The sequence below is a fragment of the Cetorhinus maximus genome, chromosome 13, assembly GCF_964194155.1.
Source record: "Cetorhinus maximus chromosome 13, sCetMax3.hap1.1, whole genome shotgun sequence".
Classification (NCBI taxonomy): domain Eukaryota; kingdom Metazoa; phylum Chordata; class Chondrichthyes; order Lamniformes; family Cetorhinidae; genus Cetorhinus; species Cetorhinus maximus.
This window is the reverse complement of record NC_135891.1, coordinates 46,571,374-46,593,302: the sequence shown is the minus strand read 5'-3', so window position 1 is coordinate 46,593,302 and position 21,929 is coordinate 46,571,374. Positions and strand designations below refer to the sequence as shown.

General features: G+C 43.0%; 1 long non-coding RNA gene across 1 annotated transcript in view; it reads left to right on the top strand.

The window, feature by feature from the left end:
- The first annotated feature begins 291 nt into the window (after window positions 1–291).
- The window catches only part of LOC144689190 (uncharacterized), a 73,389-nt gene continuing 51,751 nt past the window's right edge, over window positions 292–21,929 (top strand). The window contains exon 1 of the long non-coding RNA XR_013578591.1: window positions 292–404. This is a non-coding gene — a long non-coding RNA (uncharacterized LOC144689190). The remainder of the gene's footprint in view (window positions 405–21,929) is intronic.

Below are 21,929 nucleotides of genomic sequence, written 5' to 3'. Positions count from 1 at the left end.
CTATTTAATAAATTAATTTAAATCTAATAACTGCTTATTGACTCCTTATTAACTATACGTTCCCTAGGGCTAGATTTCTACTATAAATGCTAAATTCTAAGAACTGTAATCACCTGCTTCTGGTCTAGATACCTTCTACTTATTAATTAAGTGATTAATTTATTTGGTTTAATTAGTTTAACAATGTTTTAGTTTCAAATTCAGTGTAGATTCTCTACCAGCCAATCAGGTCAAAGATTTACCGTGACGCCACTTTTAATTTTTTTTTTAGGACCCAAGGTCCGCCCTCCGACTTTGCTCCCTGGAACTAGGCCGCGAATCCCCGAGGTAAGGTTTTTATACTCACCGCTCTGGAACTCCGCCCTCCGACTCTGCTCCCTGGAACTAGGCCGTGAATCCCCGAGGTAAGGTTTTTATACTCACCGCTCTGGAACTCCGCCCTCCGGCTCTGCTCCCTGGAACTAGGCCGGGAATCCCCGAGGTAAGGTTTTTATACTCACCGCTCTAGAACTCCGCCCTCTGACTCTGCTCCCTGGAACTAGGCCGTGAATCCCCAAGGTAAGGTTTTTGTACTCACCACTCTGGCACTCCGCCCTCCAACTCTGCTCCCTGGAACTAGGCCACGAATCCTTGAGGTAAGGTTTTTATACTCACCGCTCTGGAACTCCGCCCTCCAACTCTGCTCCCTGGAACTAGGCCACGAATCCTTGAAGTAAGGTTTTTATACTCTGCTCTGGAACTCCACCCTCCAACTCTGCTCCCTGGAACTAGGCCACGAATCCCCGAGGTAAGGTTTTTATCCTCACCACTCTGGAACTCCACCCTCTGACTCTGCTCCCTGGATGGAGGAGAGAGTTCATGATCTAAAGTTGTTGAACTCAATATTCAGTCCGGAAGGCTGTAAAGTGCCTATTCGGAAGATGACTGAACAAAATGGCTATAATGTGGAATCACCGTATCAAGACCAGCCAAAGGACAGCTAACTGTATACTCCTTTGATTATTTATTTTCTTCACTAAGTGTAAAACATCTTTAAGTATATATCCTCTTATTCAACCATATGTACTAGTGTGTGTGGGGGCCCTGGGAATGTGTGTGATGTATGAATGGCGGTTGCGATTTACCTAGTTTTTTTTTAATTTGGGAAATAGGGTCAATAAACTTATCTTGTCCTTAGTTTAAATTCAGAAAACCCATCTGGCTAAATCTTTATAATTTGAAAGCATACATAGTGGGACTCCCGCAGTATTGTCAAAGCCCATCTTTGCTAAATTTGCAATAAAATCCTGTTACGGGCAGACTTGGAGTGGTATAATAGGGGAGCCATTTTTACCCCTCCTAACATAGCTGTAACAGCGTGAATTCAATTATTTAATGAAAAATATATCTAGGTTCTTCTTATCCTGTTGTCATGGAGAGAGTGTCATTTGAAAAGTAGGTTCAGGTAGTTCAGCACCCTCCATTACTATGGTTCAGTTCAATGACACAGTGTAAAACGTCACAAGCTGTGAATGTACTGTTTGTCTTTACTGAGGCATGTTACAGGGAACTTCCCAGTCAGTCTAGGCAAATTAAACTTATTTTGACTATTCTAAATGTTCTTTCAGACAATGAACTGCGACTTGTGAACTTTCAGTTCCTTTATTATATGACTTTATAGGTTGTATTGGGGGTCAAAGGGTTAGGAAGGACCAGGATGGGGAAGGGTTCAGATGCTCTTCATTCACAAAATATCTCATATGGTCAGCATTACAAATAGCCTCTCCTAATCAAACTCCTACTGCCCTGCTTCATGTGCTGATCCTTGTTTAGAACTGTGGGCAGAGATGCGAAGGTGGGTGTTTGGTGCCTCTTAACCAGATAGCTGCGGATTAGTAGGGCCCCTTCAGTCTTAATTGGTAGTTACCCAGGAGAAGGTAAGTCTGATTTCAAACCACCAGCTGTGGGTTAATTGCAAGACATATGTTGGTTGACAGTGCGGAAGTTCACAAATAGAGCTAATGGACTGGACGACAATGTCAAGGGTAGATAAGGATCTTCAGCCTACTCAGCAGCTCATTCGGGAGAAGGAGAACTCCAAAATCAAACCTGCATCCTTCCAGCTCCTACACACATTGCACCAATGTAGTCTGACAGACCTCAGCATCCAGATGGAAAGTGTTCATTTGGGCAAGGTGCTACAGGTGTCAACCACTTTGACTTGAGCTTCCATTGGAAGCTCCTGAAGATCAGATAGCAGGCCAAAATAACAGAAACTGAGGTGCTCACCCAAGCTGGCATGCCAAGCATCCATAGCATATTGAAACAGTCACAACTGAGTTAGGCTGCTCACGTAGCCAGAATGCCTGACACTTGCTTACCAAAGTGAACCTTCTATGGAGAGCTTCAGTCTGGAGTGTGGTCTCATGGTGGCCAAAGAAAGCGCTAAAAGGGCAATCTGAAGACTTCACAAAGGAGTTTTGATATCAACCCTTGTCCTGGGAGAAGATCGCCCAGGATTGCCATACCTGACACAACCAAATAAAAAACGATGCAGCCTCCTTGGAAAGAAAGGGTATACCAGAGGCAGAGAGGAAATGCAAGGAGAGGAAATCCCAAAATAACAATTCTTCCAAAACTCACCCGCCTGCAGTATCTTGTCCTGTTTGTAACAGAACATTTCAGGCACAGATCGACCTTAGCTGTCACCTACATACCCACCAGAACCCTACTTTGGTCACCTTCACCTTGAAGAATGAACAAGGCTACAGGTGTCACTGGAAATGTCTTCCAGCAGAGTTCAGAATCTTTAGGAGACAAGAGAAAATACGCAGAAATAAAAATCCTTGACGGCTAATTACTCCACTATTCTCACTCCAGCTCATTCTAATACCTACTTTGTAGCTGGATTTTACGCAATAAAATGTCGTTGAAGTTACAAATTTGAAAAAATGGATCTTTTTCATATTTGGAATGGTATAAAGCTGTTACAATTTGCAGCATGTTGTGCAATCAATCAACCTGGCATCTATAAGTGGTAAAACAGCATGGGGGATTAGGCAGGTTTCTGGAATATGTTGGCCCATATGATAGGTGATAATTACAGCTACTCACACAAGTCCCTTGTTCACAGAGTGTTTTATCATTAGCAGGCTGCATTATGAAAAGCTGTCAAACAAGATTCTAACAATTTGCCTGAAGGATAAAATAGTTTTGATCATGGGGGGAAACAATTTACAATGCATAAGTCTCATAATATGCTGTCATTATCTCGTCTCTGCTGCTAAGCTGTTTGTGTTTTGGAATTGAAATAAATTTATTACCCAAAATAGTCTACAGGCTAGTACATTATGGTGAGCCTTGGAATCCAGACTCATTGTATAAATCTGCAAGTATGGATGGTTGAATCAGCTTGGCACCAAACATAAAGTGCAGACACCAAAAAGTGAAAAAAAACAGAAAATGATAGAAATACTCAGCAGGTCAGACAGCATCTGTGGAGAAAGAAACAGAGTTAATGTTTCAGGTCAGAACCAAAAAAGATTCTGCCACCCACCCCTACCGCGCATCTTATTGCCAATCACTTTCCAACTCCTCTCCACGAAAAAGGCTACATATTTGAACCCACCCACTAAAAATAAATTCAGACTTCATCAATTTATTTAGCAAATAAGATGGGGGCAGATTAGGGGTTTCAGTTGATTGATGGAAAAATATGAAGTGTTAAAAGAGTAAACAATAGAGCTTGCAGAGCAGGAGTTGGTCTTGAGCACATATTTAAATGTAGAGAATTCACAGCACAGAAACAAGTCATTCAGCCCAACAAATCTAAGCTGATAGTCATTTGGTTGTACAGAACTTGAGTATTGCTGAAAAAGAGACATGTCTAAGCTTTTTGTCTTGCACTCATCAGGACACTCGCAAGAATAGCAATATGAGGAAAATAACAATTTATACTGTATGTGAAGAGAGTGCTGATTGGTTGGCAAGTGGAATTGCCATGGTGAATGCACCATTGATGGTGAATGATAGTTAACTGCCAAGCATTGTTTGAAATTTAAATTGGGCAGCTTGATCCTGATTGGTCAAGGCATTTCCTTGAGGAATGAGTCAGTGAACGGCTGTCACTTATTTTGTTTAGCTGAAACAGGCGCAATGTGTGTACGTGTTCTTTCTGTCTGCAAAGAACAGGGCTCTGTGTATTAATACATGTAGCTTCCAATACATGCAAATGTGCCAAACTGCGAGCCTGACTAGAAACCTTAAATTGGTTGTCAGTGTAATTCTTGGCACATTGAGGATTATTTAGTAAATGTTGTCCAATCGCAGAATCACATCTGATGTTGAACACCATGTTTTGAGTTTGCAAGCATGACTGGTTGGGTACGGTCTGTACCCTGCCCATTGTGGACAGCGCTGGGACATGCTGTTTGACATGATCCACCAGTCTTTGGGATGTATAGCCTACATACCTAGCATCGCACTGGCACTGAAATTCATTGACCACATTGCTCACTTGTGTGAAAGGCAGAACGTCTTTTTGGCTTGACAGTAGCATCCCGTTAGTGGCGAATACCACTCCTGCTGCTACTGCATAGCAGCAACGTGAAACAGCTAGCTTCACCTGTTGCTCAAAGTTTTTTGAGATACCTTGCCCTTCCAGGGTAATCTAAGGTAGACTGATCACTTTTCAGGGCCAAAAGTGACGGCCTTAGACCCGTTCATGAGTTTGCATGATATACAGCGCAAAATTATCTGATCAGGGTAGCCATCATCCTGCCGGATGCTTTTGATGCACCCTATTTCAGCATCAATCTTACATGGTAAGAAAATAGATCAAACAGCATGTCCCAGCCACTGTTCCTCAGGGTAATAACTTGACCAATCAGTGTCAGGCTGCTTGGTTTAAATTTCAAAAAAATGCTTGGCAGTTAACTGTCAGTCACCATCAATAGTGCATTCTTCATGGCAATGCCACTTGCCAACAAATCAGCACTCTCTTCACATACACATATATAAATTGTTGCTTTCCTCTTATATTGGTATTCTTGTGAGATTGAACTGTTTTTATTTGCTCCACAAGAGCCTCTACCACCTCTCTTCATCTCACCTCTAGTTTTGGCTTCAAGTGTAAAGTGTAAATACCTTTCCTGCATACTTATCAAACCCCTTCATAATTTCAAAAACTCCCATCAGGCCACAAAAGTTTACAAAAGAAAGAAGGACAAGATCCAGCTAGTTAGGTGTTTTAAAAAATTTATTCTTTCACAGGATGTGGGCGTCGCTGGCTAGGTCAGTATTTATTGCCCTTGACAAGTTGGTGGTGAACTGCCTTCTTGAACTGTTGTATGTATATGTGTACGCCCACAGTGCTGTTAGGAAGGGAGTGGGTGGCAAGTAGTGAGCACAGTAGAGGTTAGTGGCATAAGGTATAAGGGGGAAGAGGAGTTACAGCGTGTAGTCACAATGAAGAGAGAGAAAAGGTAGGGGTTTTGTGTAAAACTCAGGAAGAGGATTCTTGGGGGTTCAGGGCTATGGAAGTTTCAGTGTGGGAAAATTAAAGTAAAAAAGGCAGGTTCATGTTAAAAACATGACAGGAGTGTGTAAAAAAAAACATCAGGAGCAGGATCTGAACGGGAAAAGATGGAAAAGAAGGCGGATCCTTGCTCATATATTAAGATGCAACTGTTTAGAAAACAGGAACATGGGCCAGGAGTTGAAATAAAATATCAGAGTGGAAGCTGGACCAAAAAAAAGATAATACCAGAATTGAGAAGGTATTTTAAGGGAAATCTGTGGGCGAGGCCAGCTATTGACCTGGGAGATCCTGTCTCACTCCTGCTCTGAACACCTTTACATTGTTTGCCTCATTATCATGACAATGTTTACCCATCACCCCTGTCCATTTACTCATAGCTCAAGTCCAGTGAATGGATCTTATTCCAAAAGAATGAAAATTGAAAAGTCTGCTGTATCTCTGGGGCAAGATTGTCAATGTCGCTGCACTATTTGACCACGGTGGGCACGGCATATTTCCTTGATCTCCTTATCCAGTGAAGGCCACTGGATACCAATCACAAGCAGAAACCTTCATTTCCCCTTCCTGGATTATAGTTACTGAAACCAATAGTAATGCCTCTAACTAAAACAAAAATTGTTGGAAAAACTCAGCAGGTCTGACAGCATCTGTGGAGAGGAAGACAGAGTTAACGTTTCGAGTCTGTATGACTCTTCATCTTCCTCTCCACAGATGCTGTCAGACCTGTTGAGTTTTTCCAGCAATTTTTGTTTTTGTTTCAGATTTCCAGCATCCACAGTATTTTGCTTTTATCTTAGTAATGCCTCTAAACCCAGCTGACATCAACTAACTCAGTATAGGCTGAGATTTAAATCTTTTCTAGTCTGTATGATTTGCTGCAGTAGTATCTATCAAATGGCCCTTTGGAGGAGCTCTTCTTAATCCTACTTAATGAAAAACAGAATGTACACTATGATTTAATTTCTGCTGCTCGTTCTCTGATGGTCAAATTAACTGCATCTGTGTCAGCTGTGGCTCAGTTCATAGCACCCTCGCCTTTGAATCAGAGGGTTGTGGGTTCATGTCCCACTCCCGGAAACCAAGAACTGTGATTGTACTTGAAAGAGTTGCAATCTGTGACTGTTGATAACTCAAAAGAGTTTCCATCTCTTCTCCTTTGACTGAATTAGATGCAACATCAGAAAATGGTAACATTGAAGTTGAGTAATGGCTGTGCTCATGAGGAGTATGATGATAATAAGCCACCTATCATGAACATGTCTGTTTAATGCACCAATGTGCTGCAATATGAGCTCACAACTGACTGAAAAACCCTTGTCAGGCCTTGCCAATCAGGGAGGATTGCTCATCAAAAGTGCCACTGCCTTGACTACAATTGATTGTTATTCATCATACTTGATATAATCAAATCTATTACAATTGGTACTCAATTATAATAAGTTTAGCAACTGAAATAAAAATGAAGCACTGCCAGAATCAATAGTGTTTTTTTTAATGGATTGTAGAAGCAGAGTGTATAATTTTGGTAAATCCTGTAGTGATGTCTCTTATTCAGATAGCTTCAGTAATGCCCGGTGCCTCGTTATTTTTAAAGTGATGTTTCACAGAACACACAGACTAAAACTTTGTAACTGTAAAACCGGTTTCAGTGGTTGAGTCATTAAAAAACATGTGGCTGACCCATTTACCAGCTGGACAAAGCATAACAATCCTGCAAATCAATGCTTGCTATTCAATGCATTATATAAATATCATTATCTGCTTACTGTTGACTTCAGAGTTGCTATTGGAGCTAAAGCAGCAAACTAAATGGATTATTGGAGAATTTTCACCAAGCAGCAAAGTTTCACATTTTAAACAAAGTGTGCAATGTTTTAAAGTGAAAATTTGTGAATGGGAACTACTATGGAGATTGATTGCTCTTAATAACTTTACTTAAATAAAATAAACAAATGTTTGCTTTCATTTGAAAACATGCACCAAGTTCATAAAGGCCAGAATCCTAGTACAATAGAGATAGATTTTTCACAGCCTGGGCAACAATGTGCAGTGAAGAATTGCTTTCTCATCAGAATTCGAGCTATCTTGAATTTCAAAAGAGCAACATTAACAGATGTCTTTCTTCTACTTATCTTGTGGGATTCTCAGTCCATTGTTTGTTGATGCAAGCAGTTGTCATAGTCATGTAATAACAACTCCCAGCCATTTACTCTGTTTACCTCCGGAGGAACTGATGAGCAATCTACATAAAATTACAGCCATGTGTGGAATTCAATGAGAAGACTGGGGAGGGGCATAAGAATTTTGAGGCTTCAGCTGCACCTCTGTATTCGCTTCAGGCCTGCTGTAGCTTGCTCCAGGAAGGCCCGATCTCGAGCCCAAGGTTTATGACCAGAACCTGTAAACAGCAAATAAGTTCATTATTTCGGCAACACATTCTCTCGACCTGCCTATATTGATGATGAGACATATAAGAATCGCCAAAGTAAGCGTAGTCTTTGAAAGACTTCGGACATTAGTTTGGGAACTGGGGACGGAATTTTCCATTTATGAGAATCAGTGCGGTGACGGGCAGTTTTGGCAGCGGTCTCGGCTGCAACAGTGACAACTATTGATTGGGAGACACCGCAAAGATCACCCACCGACCCCTGGAAGGAGCTAGAGGCATAAAAGCTGAGGGCAGCTGTGACCTTTAGATCCACTGGCATGGGGTGTCCACCCATACAGTTAGCGGAGGCCCAATTATCTGACAGATATAGTTGACTGTCTCCCTTTAGAGACGGAGCCTCCTTCAGCACTGCACCTCAGACATATTGAGGTAGCTGCTTCGCCGCCTGTATACCCTGGCAGCAGAATAGGGACATCTTCTACAGCCCCTTCCACCTTGGACTACCTCTTGGCCCTGCACCCCTTGGGCCTGCGCCTCTCCTCCCAAAGGTGGCTCCCCTGGAGGCTGAATGTGCACTCCTGGCCTCCTCCCCCTTCTAGCCCCCCTTCCTCCTCAGAGGAGGTGCCTCCAGTGGAAAGTTCAACCCCCATTCCCAGGCTAAGGGAAGGCTTCCTGAAACCTGCAGGCCCAGAAATGATTCTTTACTGCAGAGTGCTGACCTGGAGGTTGTATGTCCAGACCAAGCAGCTGGTATGCGTTTGAACTATTGCAGATCACACAGGTAAGTATCAGTAACTTTGAAACATCAATATTTGACAGAGCACACTCGCAACCCCATTGAGCCCTCTTATCCCACCCGTGGATGAGGTTCATACAAATGCCTCCTACACGCAAGCCTGTTGCATCCGTGCGATGACATGAAGATCGCACAGGTACCACAAAATCACTGTCAATTGGCGCCTCAAGGGCTTTAAGTAGCCCATTATTTAATGGCGGGTGCGCATCAGAGATCATCGTGCGCCTGCCCAACGAGATATCGTGATGTCGGGACGCTCACCCGATGTCACCACGTGTCATTATACGCATTGGCGTGCGGGTCCCGCCCCCGCAAGCCAACAGGAAAATTCTGCCCATAGTATTCGGAACCAAATAAATGAATTAATGGCACAAATAGGGGTTAGTGGGTATGATCTTATTGCCATTATGGAGGCGTGATTACAAGGAGATGAAAGCTGGAAATTAAATATTCATGGCATTGTGATTTTTGGAAAGGATGGGCAGGAAGGAAAGGGTGGCGGGGTAGCTTTGTTAGTATGAGATGGAATAAGTACGGTAGCAAGAAATGATCTTGGATTGGAAGATGTAGAATCCATATGGTGGAGGTAAGAAATAACAATGGGAATAAGACACTGGTGGGAGTAGTCTATAGGCCCCCTCACAGTAGCTATACCGTGGTTCTGAGGATAAACCAGGAGCTTATGAGGGCATGTAAAGAAGCAGTATATTAATCATGGGTGACTTTAATCTTCATGTAGATTGGGAAAATCAAATTGGCAGAGGTAGACACGGGCAAGAATTCATAGAATGCATTCGGGATAGTTTCCTAGAACAATATATGTGGACCCAACCAGAGATCAAGTTATTTTGGATCTGGTAATGTGTAATGAGGCAGATTTAATGAATGATCTTGGAGTAAAAGATTCCCTAGGAAACAATGAGCATAACATGGTAGAATTTGGCATTCAGCTTGAGAGTGAGAAACTTGGGTCAGAAACAACTGTGCTAAACTTAAGTAAGGGTAATTACAAAGGAATGAGGGTAGAGTTGAGTGGAGTGGACTGGGAAAGGAGTTTAGCAGAGAAGACAGTTGATGAACAATAGCAGACATTTAAGAAAATAGTTCATGACTCACAACAAAGATACATCCCAGTGAGGAAGAAGGATTCTTGGAAGGGGATAAACCAACCATGGTTAACCAAGGAAGTTAAGGGTAGTATCAAACTGAAAGAAGAAACATACAATGTGACAAAGATTAGTGGTAAGCCAGAGGATGGGAAAGTTTTAAAAACCAACAAAAGATGACCAAAAAAAAGGGAGAAAATAAAAATTGAGGGTAAACTAGCAAGTAATATAAAAATGGACAGTACGAGCTTCTTTAAATATATAAAAAGAAAGAGAGGGGCCAAAGTGGACATGGGCCCTTTAGAGAATGAGGCTGGGGAAATAATAATGGGGAACCAGGAAAAGGCAGAGGAGTTAATTAAATACTTTACATCAGTCTTCATGGTAGAAGATACTAAAAGCATTCCAAAAATACTTAATAATCAAGGGGCAAAAGGGGGGAGGAAATAAATACATTAACTATCACTAGAGAACAAGTACTAGGGAAACTAATGGGGCTAAAGGTTGATAGGTCACCTGGACCTAATGGGTTGCATCCTAGGATATTAAAGGAAGTAACTACAGAGATAGTGGACGTGCTGATAGTAATCTTCCAAGAATCCTTAGGTTCTGGAAAAGTCCCAAAGGATTAGAAAGCTTCCAATGCAACACCCTTATTCAAAATGGGAGGGAGACAAAAAGCAGGTAACCATAGGCCAGTTAGTTTAACATTTGTCGGTGGGAAAATGTTAAAGTCTATTATAAAGGATGTAATAGCAGAACATTTAAAAATACATAATCTAATCAAGCAGAGTTAGAATGGCTTCATGAAGGGGAAATCATGCCTGACAAATTTATTAGAATTCTTTGAGAAGGTAACAAGTAGGATAGATAAAGGTGAACTAGTAGATGTAATATATTTGGATTTCCAAAAGGTGTTTGATAAGGTACTGCACATAAGGTTGTTTAATAAGATAAGAGCCCATGGTGTTGGGGTAGTTTATTAGCATGGATAGAGGATTGGCTAACTAATAGAAGACAGAAAGCTGGGATAAGGGGGGCATTTTCAGGATGGCAACCTGTAACTAGTGGACTGCCACAGGAATAAGTACTGGGGCCATAATTATTTACAATATATATTAATGATTGAATGAGGGAAGTGAATGTACTTTTGCCAAGTTTGCTGATGAGAAAAATTATAGGTGGGAAGGCAAATGGTGAGGATGTCACAAAGAGTCTACAGAGGGATATAGACAGTATAAGTGAGTGGGTAAAAACTTGGCAGAGGGAATATAATGTGGGAAAATGTGAGGTTATGCACTTTGGCAGGAAGAACAGAGGAGCTGAATATTATTTAAATGGAGAAAGGCTGCAAAAAGCTGGAGCACAGAGGGATTTGGGGGTCCTCATGCATTAATCACAAACTAGCATACAAGTTCAGCAGGTAATAGGGAAGGCAAATAGAATGTTGGCCTTTATTTCAAAGGGAATGGAGTATAAAAATAGGGAAGTCATGCTAAAACAATACAAGGCACTAGTCAGATCATACCTAGAATACTGTGAATAGTTTTGGTCCCCTTATCTAAGGAAAGATATACTGGCATTGGAGGCAGTCCAGAGAAAGTTCACTAGGTTGATCCCAGGTATGGAGGGGTTTTCTTATGAGGAGAGGTTGAGTAAGTTGGGCCTGTACTCATTGGAGTTTAGAAGAATGAGAGGCGACCTTATTGAAACATATAAGATTCTTATGGGGCTTGACAAGGTAGATGCTGAGACTCCCCTGTGGGAGAATCTAGGGCATAATCTCAGAGTAAAGGGTCACCCATTTAAGTCAGAGATGAGGAAGAATTTCTTCTCTCAGAGGGTCGTGGAATCTGTGGAATTCTTTACCACAGAAGACTGTAGAGGCTGGGTCATTAAATATATTCAAGGCTGAGATAGACAGATTTTTAATCAGTAAGGGAATCAAGGGTTATGGGGAAAAGACAGGAAAGTGAAATTGAGGATTATCAGATCAGCCATGATCTCATTGAATGGTGGAGCAGACTCGATGGTCCGAGAAGCCTACTTCTGCTCCTACATCCTATGGTCTTATGGACCCTCTGCAGCCTTGTGAGGTTCCTGGGCCTCCAGACTTTCATTCTCTGATGATCTCTCATCTTCCTCCAGTTCATCCTCTGGCAGGGGGTCACCTCTTTGCATTGCCAGATTGTGAAGGGCACAATACACTGCGATGATGCTGGAAAACCTGTCAGGAGTGTATTGTGGTGAGCCACCTGAGCTGTCCAAGCATCTGAAACACATCTTCAGAAGCCCTATAGTGCGGATGCTGGGAATCTGAAACAAAAACAAAAATAGCTGGAAAAATTCAGCAGGTCTGACAACATCTGTGGAGAGGAAGATGAAGAGTCATACGGACTCGAAACGTTAACTCTGTCTTCCTCTCCACAGATGCTGTCAGATCTGCTGAGTTTTTCCAGCTATTTTTGTTTTTGCTTCAGATGCTCTATGGTCTGCTCTATAAGGGAGGGTGTAAAGCTGTGAGCAGCGTGTACCACTCCTCAGAAGGACTCTAAGGGCGATGCATTGGTGTTATCAGCCAGCATTTCAGTGGGTACCCCTTATCCACAAGCATCCCTGCAGACATAATGGCCCCTCGAAAATCTCAGGCACATGGGAGTGACTCAGGATGTAGGAGTCATGGCAACTCCCAGGGTACCGTGCACAAATGTGCTTCCGGTGATCACACACCAGTTGTACATTGATGGAATGACAACCCTTCCAGTTTATAAACATTAGGGGTTGCTGCCATGGAGCCTGTACAGCTTCAAGGGTGCAGTCAATTGCATCCTGAACTCTTGGGATGCCTGAGATGGCAGCGAAGCCAGTGAATATTGCAGCCTGACTATCTTCGTCCAGAGCAAACCTGACATAATGATGGGCCTTCCTGTGAAGGGCACCTATGACCTCTGTTATGCATCGATGTGTTGCAGACTGAGAGACACCGCACAGTCCCTTGTTGATCCTTGGAAAGAACCAGAGACCAAGAATTTGAATGCTGCGGTCACCTTCAAAGCCACTGGCAGGGGATACCCTCCAACTCCACGTGGCATCAGGTCTTCATGAAGAATGTGGCATATGTGATGTACCAGAGCTTGGGGCAAGTGCAGACGTGCACAGCAGTGCCTTGCACTCATTTATAAATGGGAGACTCTTCTACGATAAACACTAGGTCTGGACAATATCCAAACTTTGGCTGACAAGTGATAAGTAACATTTGTGCCACACAAGTGCCAGGCAATGACCATCTCCAAGGTGAGAGAATCTAACCATCGCCCCTTGACATTCAATGGCATTACCATTGCTGAATCCCCCACTATCAGCATTCTGGGGGTTACCATTGACCAGAAACTGGACAAGATTCCAGCGAGCAGCTGTTTCAATGAGCATTCATGACACGTTAATGAATGCAAATGATGTTCATGTCATTAGTCGGCAGGATCACCGACCCACCATGAACCCACCGTGTGGAGAATCGCAAGCTGATTTTACGTCAGCGGATTTCTGGCTTTTTGCCCACCACTGGATTCTCCGCTCCTGCCCAACACAAAAACTGCCACAGGTGGGATGGGAAAATTCCACCCTGCGAGTCTGCCTACCAAGCTTAAAGTCTATAGAGCAATAACTCTTCCCACTCTGCTCTACGCAAGCAAGACTTGGACTGTGCATCATCATCATGCCAAGAAACTCAGTTGCTGTCACTTGAGCTGCCTTCAAAAGCTCCTGAAGATCAGATAACAGGACAAAATACAAGACACTGAGGTGCTCACTGAGCTGGCATGCCAAGCATCCACATCATACTGAGACAGTCACAACTAAGTTGGTTGGTCATGTAGCCAGAAGGCCTGACACTCGCTTACTCAAGCAAAATTTTATTTATTCATTCATGGGATGTGGGCATCGCTGGCTAGGCCAGTATTTATTGCCCATCCCTAATTTCCCTTGAGAAGGCATTGGTGAGCTGCCTTCTTGAACCACTGCAGTCCATGTGGTGTTGGTACACCCACAGTGCTGTTAGGGAGGGAGTTCCAGGATTTTGACCCAGTGAAGGTGAAGGGAAGCAATGTATTTCCAAATCAAGGTGGTGAGTGGCCTGGAAGGGAATTTGCAGGTGGTAGTGTTCCCATCTATCTGCTGCTCTTGTCCTCTTAGATGGAAGTGGTCATGGGTTTAGAAGGTGCTGCCTCAGGAGCCTTGGTGAGGTAGATGGCACACATTGCTGCCACTGGGCATCGGTGATGAAGGAAGTAAGTTTTTGTGGATGGGGTACCATTCAAACGGGCTTCTTTGTCATGGATGGTGTTGAGCTTCTTGAGTGTTGCTGGAATTGCACTCATCCAGGCAAGTGGAGAGTATTCCATTACACTCCTGACTTGTGCCTTATAGATAGTGGACAGGCTTTGGAGAGTCAGGAGATGAGTTGCTTGCCGCAGGATTCCTAGCCTCTGACCTGTTCCTGTAGCCACAGTATTTATATGGCTAGTCCAGTTCAGTTTCTGGTCAATGGTAACCCCCAGAATGCTGATAGTGGGGGATTCAGCAATGGTAATGCCATTGAATGTCAAGGGGCGATGGTTAGATTCTCTCATCTTGGAGATGGTCATTGCCTGGCACTTGTGTGGCACAAATGTTACTTATCACTTGTCAGCCAAAGTTTGGATATTGTCCAGGCCTTGATGCATTTGGACATGGACTGGTTCAGTAACTGAGGAGCCATGAATGGCGCGGAACATTGTGAAATCATCAGCAGACATACCCTCTTCTGACCTTATGATAGAAGGAAGGCAATTGATGATGCAGCTGAAGGTGGTTGGGCCAAGGACACTACCCTAAAGAACTCCTGCAGTATTGCCCTGGAGCTGAGATGACTGACCTCCAACAACCACAATCATCTTCCCTAGTGCTAGGTATGACTCCAACTAGCGGAGAGTGATCCCCCTGATTCCCATTGACTCCAGTTTTGCTAGGGTTCCTTGATGCCACACTCTGTCAAATGCGGCATGATGTCTAGGGCAGTTACTCTCACCTCACCTCGGGAATTCAACTGTTTTGTCCATGTTTGAACCAAGGCTGTAATGAGGTCAGGAGCTGAGTGGCCCTGGCAGAACCCAAACTGGGCATCAGTGAACAGGTTATTGCTAAGCAAGTGCTGCTTGATAACACTGTTGATGACCCCTTCCATTACTTTACTGATGATCGAGAGTAGACTGATGGTGCAGTAAATGGTCAGGTTGGATTTGTCCTGCTTTTTGTGTACAGGACATACCCGAGCAATTTTCCACATAGCCGGGTAGATGCCAGTGTTGTAGCTGTTCTGGAGCAGCTTGGTTAGGGGCGCGGCAAGTTCTAGAGCACAGGTTTTCAGTACTATTGCCAGAATATTGTCGGGGCCCATAGCCTTTGCAGTATCCAGTGCCTTCAGCCATTTCTTGATATCACATGGAACGAGTCAAATTGGTTGAAGACTGGCATCTGTGATGCTGGAGATTTTCAGAGGAAGCCGAGATGGATCATCCACTCAGCACTTCTGGCTGAAGATTGTAGCAAATGCTTCAGCCTTATCTTTCACACTGATGTGCTGGGCTCCCCCATCATTGAGGGTGGGGATATTTGTGGAGCCTCCTCCTCCAGTGAGTTGTTTAATTGTCCACCACCATTCACAACTGGATCTGGCCGGTCTGCAGAGCTTAGATCTGATCCGTAGGTTGTTAGGTCGCTTAGCCCTGACCATCACTTGCTGCTTATGCTCTTTGGCATGCAAGTAGTCCTGTGTTATAGCTTCACCAGGTTGACACCTCATTTTTAGGTATGCCTGGTGCTGCTCTTGGCATGCCCTCCTGCACTCTTCATGGTGTGAAAGAGGACTCTATTCAGAAAAGATTATTGTCTGAAGTGAATCTGAATTTTCAAGAAAGCTCTAGAGATAGTGCTGGCCATGGAAAGCACAGTAAGAGATTCAAAAGCAATACAGGGCGCACAAAATGGCGCCGTCCTCCACATCAGGCAGGAAACCTCAGCCGAAAGAGGACTGAAAAAGCAAGACTCTGCTGAGAAGCAGGAAACAGCCTGTGCTAAACGAAGAATAAAGAAAAATAACTTAGCAGTGAAATTGAAGAATAATTTTAATAGAGGCGGAAACAAACAGTCCTTTAGCAATTGGCAGTTTAAAAAAATCAAATGCCAACTATTGGCACAGAAATGGACATAGGATGAGGCAGTGCAACGAAAGATTGAAGCAGGCCTGTAAACAAAATAAGAAGTCCAATGAAATCTACAATGTAGAAGAGCCTGAAACAACAAATTCAGACATTTAATCGTTGTTTAATCTGAAAGTTGGAAGGACAGAACCAATATTTGTCACAGTGAAAGTAAATGATAAACCTGTTAGAATAGAAGTAGACACAGGACCTTCCACTACAGTAATTGGGGAACATACCTTCAGATATTTGAATAATGGTTAACATCAATTAAGTTTGGAATGAACAGATGCCAAGCTAAAAACATATATGGATGAAGACATTCAAGTAAAAGGCATAAACAGAGTAACTGTCCATTATGAAAGCCAATCGGCAAAGCTACCAGCGTTAGTATTGAGAGGCAGAGGATCAAGCCTTCCAGGGCGAAATTGCCTAAGGGAAATCAACTTTGATTTGCCATTGGGATTCTAAAAGGAAGCTGGGAGCATTCCTGTTTTGAAAAAGGAGTGTGTAAGGACTCGACAGCCTGAAGAAATGCAGGCTGTCCTAAGCCAAAACCTGGAAGAACAGCAGAAGAAACTCAAAGAGACTCTGCCTGATGACAGAGTTTGAGACGAGGTGAGCAACCTTTGCAGGGAAAAAGAAAACCTGTTGAAAGACCTTCACACACTACAAGATTCCCTCAGGTCAAAGTTTGTACCTCTGGAAAAGTAGCAGGAGAAACAGAAAAAATTCAGCACCTCTCTGAACAAACTGAAGAAAGAATTGGCAGAGAAGACACAACAATGTTCAATTTCCAGGAGGCAGCAAACAAATACAAAAAGTGATGAAAGAGCTGAAGAATCAGCTACATGAAGCCAGTGAGGTTTTGAAAGCAAATGTTGCAGAATTTCCCAAGAAGCAGACAGATAATGAAATTTTGAGAGACTCAGCCACTGAGCTCAGGCATGTTGAGCTGGCAGCTGAGAGAAGTCTGGCCAATAGTGAAGTCAAAAAGAAGGCCGAGAATCAAGTCTGTGCTAGAAGAAAGATAAGTGCATGTTCTGAACGAGGGAGGTAAAGCAAATGTTGCAGAATTTCCCAAGAAGCAGACAGATAATGAAATTTTGACAGACTCAGCCACTGAGCTCAGGCATGTTGAGCTGGCAGCTGAGAGAAGTCTGGCCAATAGTGAAGTCAAAAAGAAGGCCGAGAATCAGGTCTGTGCTAGAAGAAAGAAAAGTGCATGTTCTGAGCGAGGGAGGTAATCTATTTGGGTCACCTGGTAGATTCACAGGGCCTCCACCCGGTTGAGGAGAAAGTGAGAGCCATAAGAGAGGTGCCTGCACCAAAGAATGCCTCAGAGCTCAAATCATTTCTAGAAATGATCAACTATTATGGGCAGTGCTGGCCCCCCCTACATTCTCTACTCAAAAAGAAAAACGTTGGTCTTGGGAGGTACCCAGAAAGAAGCTCTCATAAAGATGAAACAATTGTTGCACTTGTCCAACCTATTAGTGCATTATGACCAGACGAAAGAATTAGTGCTGACATGTGATGCATCTCCCTATGAAGTGGGAGCAGTGCTCTGTCCCATCGGATGGGTGACAGCACGGAACGGCCAATAGGCTACATATCAAGAATGCTCACCACAGTAGAAAAGGGATACTCGCAGATAGAAAGAGAAGGCCTGTCCATCATCTTTGGTGTCAAGATATTTCACCAGTACGCACACGGCCGCCATTTTACAATCGCTCCGGACCATAAACCATTGCTAGGATTGTTTAGTGAGGACAGGGCTATACCACCCACAGCCTCAGCAAGAATACAACGATGGGCTTTAATTCTGGCAGCATGTGAATACACTTTCATACATAGACCTGGCAATCAAATCACAAAAACTAATGCCCTTAGTCGTTTGCCTTTACAAGAAAATGATGAGCACGCCTGTTGGATCCTGGTCACTAGTTTAGTTGAACAAATGGACCCAGGTTGCACTCTTGTTTCATGATGACCGAGTTGGTACCATAGACAGAGTAGATCAGCAGACAGTTCTTATGTAGAACACATTCTATTTATTTACAAAGGAACTCAGCAGTTACACTTGTGTGCTTACAAATCAAATCCTATCTCTACATTACAGACTCTAACTCTAGACTACTCCTACTGATTACTACTAAGGTATCCCGCGCTACTCTGCTATTAGTTACTAAAATCATGTGATCTTCCATTATAACATTCTTCTTAAAGGTATATTACACATCAGATTATCACATCCCTCCCCCTTTACTTAGAATTACATTTTACAGTTACAATTACAATTTTTCTCAAAATACAAATTATTTACACATATAAGTAATTTACAAATTCAGTCTTTCTGGGGGTTTCCTTATGCATGTAGAATGTCTCAGCTCTACAGATTCAGATGGTTTGTCAGGAGCCTCCTTTTCTGGTGTTGTCGGAACATCAGGTTCTTCAGTGGGCACCTGCAAGTCTGTTTCCTCAACTTTTGCAGACACAACCAATCCTCCAGACACATCTGTACTCAGTTGAGTTCTTTCAACAGAAGGTGTTGATGCATTCGTGAACGCTGGAGGAATCATTTCCTGATACTTTGTTTCTCTCCTCCTTATGTGATCTATATGTCTCCATATGACTCGGTCTCCCACTTTCACATGGTAATAACGAGGTCCAGTCACTGCACTTATTTCACCTGAAAACCACTTGGGTCCTTCTCCAAAGTTTTTCATATATACCATCTCTCCTACGGTAAACTTTTTGTCACGCCTATGCCAGTCATGTCCAGTTTTCTGACTTCCCTGACTCCTTTCCACCTTCCCTACTAAATTCCCTATAATGGAAAAGAAAACATGCTGGCTTGGTTGCTATGGAGTCTTTGGTTAATTTCTTCATGCCAGTTTTGAATGTTTGAACCGCTCTCTTGGCCAGTCCATTTGATGAATGGTGGTACGATAAAGTTTTTACATGAGTGATACCTTTGAGGCTGATAGACCGTTGAAACTCAGCACTCGTAAATGCCACGCTGTTATCTGAAACAATCACTTCTGGTAGTTGTTGATGGCAAAACTTTGACATGGTGTAACGGAGCTGTTGGAGGTAACTTTTCCATTTGCTGATACTGCATACAACTCACTAAGCTCTCTATTTCACAATCCGTTCCAGACCACCATAGGTAGCTGCGTGCTATGGTCATCATTCATGAAATACCTGGATGCACATTACGTCGTTCAGTTAACAATGGCTTTCATCCTTTTGGAGGAACAATCACTTGAGCTCCCCACAATAAGATACCATTCTGGCTGGTTATCTAATATCTTCTGTGAAAATACGGTTTCATTTTGTCAGATTCCTGTTCTTGTAACCAACCGTGATGAACTTGTTCTCGTACTTTGGATAAGACTGGGTCTCGACTTGTCCAATCTCTGATCTGTCTAGCACGTATCGGTGTTGAATCTAAGAAGTTCAATAATAAAACAAGTTCTTGAGGAACTGGAACATCCTCATTGTTTTGTTTCAAAGGCAAATGTCTAAGTGCATCAGCATTTTCAATCTGATTTCGTCCTGTGGATGAAAGTATACTCATAAGCTACCAGAATCAATGCCCATCTCTGTATTCTTGCTGAGGCTATGGGTGGTATAGCCTTGTCCTCGTTGAACAATCCTAGCAAAGGCTTAAGGTCCGAAATGATAATAAAATGACGACTGTGTACGTACTGGTGAAATTTCTTGACACCAAAGATGATTGACAAACATTCTTTTTCTATCTGTGAGATTACTTTTCCGCTGTGTTAAGTGATCTTGATACATATCCAATAGGTCATTCTGAGCCACCGTCCATTTGATGGGAGAGCACTGCTCCCACTCCATAGGGTGATGCGTCACATGTCAAAACTAACTCCTTTAGTCAAAATGTACTAATAGGGTGGATGAGTGTAACAGTTGTTTCACCTTTGTGAAAGCTTCTGTAGTGTTTGCCAAGACCAACGTTGGTTTTTCTTGAGTAGGTAACACAGAGGTGCCAGTTCTGTTGATAAATTAGGCAAGAGGCGTCCATAGTAATTGATCATCCCCAAGAATGATTTGAGCTCGGAGGTGTTCTTTGGCGCTGGTGCCTCTCTAATGGCTCTCACTTTTTCCTCAACTAGGTGGAGGCCTTGTGAATCTACCCTGTGACCTAAATAAACTACCTCTTTCACTTAGAACAAGCACTTGTCTTCTTTTAAACACACACCGACCTGTGAGAAACGTCTTAAAACTTCTTCTAAGTTTGCCAAATGGTCCTTTTTTGTGAGTCCTGTCACCAGAACATCATCTAAACAAACTACAACGTGAGGCAACCTCTGCAGTAAACCTTTCATTGTTCTCCAGAATATGGCACATGCAGAGGATACACCAAAAGGCAAATGGGTGTATTGGTACAGCCCTTTGTGTGTATTAATTGTGACAAATTTCTGGGAGGCCTTCTCTAAATCCAATTGTTGATAAGCATGACTCATATCAAGCTTTGTGTAGGCGGTTCCTCCTGCCAGCTTAGCATACAGGTCTTCAATTTTTGGTATAGGGTGTCTGTCCAATTTAGCCACTTTATTAGCAGTCAATTTGTAGTCTCCACAAATTAGAATGCTTTGGTCGGATTTAAGTATGGGGACTATGGGTGCTGCCCATTCTGAGAACTGCACAGGATGTATAACTCCCGGGGCAGAATTTAGCCCTTGCTAAAGTCGACCGCCGCCCACGATCGAGGCCGGAAGGTGATTTCACATTGACGGGCCAATTAAGGCCCGCCCAGCGTGAAATGCAAGTGGCAACGCTCAGCGCTGCCTGTGCGGGCAGGGCGAGCGCGAATTTCACGCATGCGCAAGAGTGCGCGGTTGATAATCTCCCTGAGGCACAGAGCTGCCTCAGGGAGATGAAGAGTTTTTTTTTTAAATAATAAGGAAATGAAAAATGTTATAAAACATGTCCCCTCATGTGACTGTCACGTGAGCAGGAACATGTTATTAATTAAATTTTATAATTTTAATTTTTATTTGCTTTAGGAAACCTCATCCCGTTTGTGGGTGAGCTTTCATAAAAAGAACAAAGGCTGCTTCAATTTTTCGTCTGCCCGCCAACTGTAAAGTTGGACGGGCAGCGAAAAATTTCTTTTAAATACCTTGTTAATGACCTTAATAGGCCTTTTAATTGCTAGCGGGTGTACTGCTGACTCCAGAGCGTGCCTGCTGACTGAAATATCGTGCGACTGCTCTTTGATGTCGGGACATTTGCCTGACGTCAACACGTGTCATTTTATGCTTGAGCAGGTTGGGTGTGCACCCACCCGCTGAGGTAAAAACTTTTCCCCAGCCTCTCTAATCTGTGCAATTCAGCGTCTACCTTTTCCCTCATTGCATAAGATACTGGTCTTGCCTTCATAAACTGGTGTGTAGTGCCTGGATCCACATGAATTTTTGCTTTTAGCCCCTGGGCTTTCCCAAGTTCATCTTGGAAAACTGAAGCCTATTTTTGTAGTAGCTCAGGTGGCCCAGGGGCTCTCAGCTGGAAGATCTCAGCCCAATCCAATTTAATTTCTTTCAACCAGTTTCGTCCAAGGAGGCTTGGCCCATCACCTGCTAACACCATCAAGGGTAATTTTACTGATTGGCTTCCGTACTGTACAGCCATCCTGCTTAAACATTTGATTTTGATGTCTTCTCCCGTTTAAGTTTTCAATTTGGCATCTGTTTCTTCCAAATTTAATTTACATTCTCCATAATTCAGGTATTTAATGATATGCTCACCTATTACTATAGTGGAAGCCCCTGTGTCCACCCCCATTCTGATAGGCCTATTATTCATCCTCACTGTTACATAGATTGGTTCTGTTCTTCCAACTTTAAATTAT